Here is a 3102-nt window from a genome sequence, read left to right as displayed (position 1 = left end):
GGATATGGAAAGAGCTGCTACTGGGGGCCAGACACCTACCTGCCTTCGAATCCAGGTGACTTTGACCTGATTAGATTAACCTCCCTGTGGTTAAGGGTCCCCAGATATCACACACATGAGGGTTGCCCCCAATTGTCTCCAAGATCTCTTTCAACTCAGAAACCAGGTGTCTGGGATCTTCCCCCCTGTTGTGTGACGGACTCAGGGGGACTCACATTTTGGCAGAGACTTCCTGAAATGGCAATGACTTGATACAATGAATGAACCCCCAACATTGGAAACATAATAAAAATATTTACACAAGAGAAAGTGTGAATCTCTTTCCAAGCCTTTTTAACATCAACCCACTTGGGCAAGCACCTAAGTGTGCTATTTTGAGTTTGTTATTTACGTCAGTCAAAAGTGGAGCTTGGTTGTCCTGCCTCAACACAATGGCAGAAACACAGGCTGAACAGCACACTCGAGCCCACTCTCCTCGGACCAGACTTCTCTGGCTTGCCACTTCTCCTGCCGATGATGCTCGTCCTCCATCAGGGTGACCTGGCCAGTCCTTCTGTGGCCTCCCACTAAGGTTTGTCCTGGGGCCACTTCACAAAGCTCCAGCCTCCAAAGTACCCCTAGCCTCCAAGTCGCCGCCAAAACCTCCCTGTCTGATTTCCCATCCCTTCCAAGTCCTACACTCTGCTGAGTGGCAAACATTACACTCAATAAGCTAATTGCTTCTGACTTAAGAGTAAGTGCAGAGAGTGACCCTCTAAACTAAAGCAATATATGTGTGCCTTCCAAGGGTTTTGTGAAGATGATGCCCTAACACAAAAGAGTGGATCCATTGGGGGAATTTTAGGACCTGTAACAGGTGAGGAAAGAGTTGGTTTGGAAGCTATACCCTGTGACCTCACTCTCAGGTGGGCAATTTGTATTTATTATCTTTTTTTTATTGATTTCAGAGAGGAAGGGAGAGGGAGAGAGAGAGATAGAAGCATCAGTGATGAGAGAGTATCATTGATCTGCTGCCTCCCGCACACCCCAATGGGGGATCGAGCCCTGACCAGGAATCAAACTGTGACCTCCACATTCATAGTTCGATGCTCAACCACTGAGACACACCAGCCAGGCTGTATTTATATTATACACCACTTATTAATAGTATTGGAAGCCACTTATGACTCTAAGAAAGACATGTGTATAAAATGATAGAAATTAAATTTTAAAAGGGAAAAACATATAGCTCAAGTCCCTAGGCTAGTATATTTATTATGAGTATAAAAATTCATCCTGAACTTCTCAATATCCTAGGAAAAAGTAAAACATGGTGGATTAAATCACTTTCAAACACCAGTTAAATGGAAAAACAGTAGATCCTGGTTATAAATTGACAGAGGAATTCATATGAGGGACATTAAAAACAGAATAAAGAACAATGTCAAAGTCTATGACGCAGAGGTAGCTGTGTTCTTCAGACCAACGTTGGTTGGGCCTTTGGGGAAAGAGGGCCTCACAGGGCCGAGGGTTCCCTAGGGTTTGCATGTGTAACCCTGTCTGCACAGCTATCACAGGCAACCACAGTGATTAGGTCTCCTGCCTGATTTAAAGAATGGAGACCTGAATTATCACTCAGTCTTGTAATTTCTCCATCCTCAATGCTATCAAACCAATACACTGGTTTTTTTCACCATTGCTGCTGAGTGGCAGACATTACACCCAATAAACTAATTGCTTCTGACTTAAGAGTAAGTGCAGAGAGTGACCCTCTAAACTAAAGCAATATATGTGTGCCTTCCAAGGGTTTTGTGAAGATGATGCCCTAACACAAAAGAGTGGGTCCATTGGGGGAATTTTAGGACCTGAAACAGGTGAGGAAAGAGTTGGTTTGGAAGCTATACCCTGTGACCTCACTTTCAGGTGAGCAATTTGTATTTATTATCTTTTTTTTATTGATTTCAGAGAGGAAGGGAGAGGGAGAGAGAGAGATAGAAGCATCAGTGATGAGAGAGTATCATTGATCTGCTGCCTCCCGCACACCCCAATGGGGGATCGAGCCCTGACCAGGAATCAAACTGTGACCTCCACATTCATAGTTCGATGCTCAACCACTGAGACACACCAGCCAGGTTGTATTTATATTATACACCACTTATTAATAGTATTGGAAGCCACTTATGACTCTAAGAAAGACATGTGTATAAAATGATAGAAATTAAATTTTAAAAAGGAAAAACACATAGCTCAAGTCCCTAGGCTAGTATATTTATTATGAGTATAAAAATTCATCCTGAACTTCTCAATATCCTAGGAAAAAGTAAAACATGGTGGATTAAATCACTTTCAAACACCAGTTAAATGGAAAAACAGTAGATCCTGGTTATAAATTGGCAGAGGAATTCATATGAGGGACATTAAAAACAGAATAAAGAACAATGTCAAAGTCTATGACGCAGATGTAGCTGTGTTCTTCAGACCAATGTTGGTTGGGCCTTTGGGGAAAGTGGGCCTTACAGGGCTAAGGATTCCCTAGGGTCTGCACAGCTATCACAGGCAGCCACAGTGATTAGGTCTCCTGCCTGATTTGAAGAATGGAAACCTGAATTATCACTCAGTCTTGTAATTTCTCCATCCTCAATGCTATCAAACCAATACACTGGTCTTTTTCACCATTGCCCCCAGCCTCAAGTCAGACACCATTGCCTCTCCCCTCGACCTGATTCATCTCTGCCTCCAGGCCTCCCGTCCAGTCTGTACGCAGAGCAGTTAGACATGACATTCCCAAGGCCTGATCTGGCACAGCTGCTTCAGGGCCTCCCATTACCACCCGGACACACAGGTCCCAGCCTGGCCTCCCAGACCTTCACGATCTGGCCTCCTGGTCACCCTGCCAGACTCACCTCCCATTCCTCTCTTTCCCACTCCTCCCTCATCTGAGATATTTTTAGCGCTTCCTAATGCCTCATAATCTTTGCCTGGCTATTTTTTCTCACCCTTCAGATCTCAGCTTAGACATCCCACCTAACACAAATCCTTCCTCAGCCTCTCCAGCCAGCCCTTTCTCTGCTTCTATCTTCTTACTTCTCAAACCACTTCAGTGACCTACTTTCTCCACTCGAC

This window comes from Myotis brandtii, unplaced genomic scaffold (assembly GCF_000412655.1).
Source record: "Myotis brandtii unplaced genomic scaffold, ASM41265v1 scaffold140, whole genome shotgun sequence".
Taxonomy (NCBI): domain Eukaryota; kingdom Metazoa; phylum Chordata; class Mammalia; order Chiroptera; family Vespertilionidae; genus Myotis; species Myotis brandtii.
Note: the sequence above shows the minus strand (reverse complement) of the source record.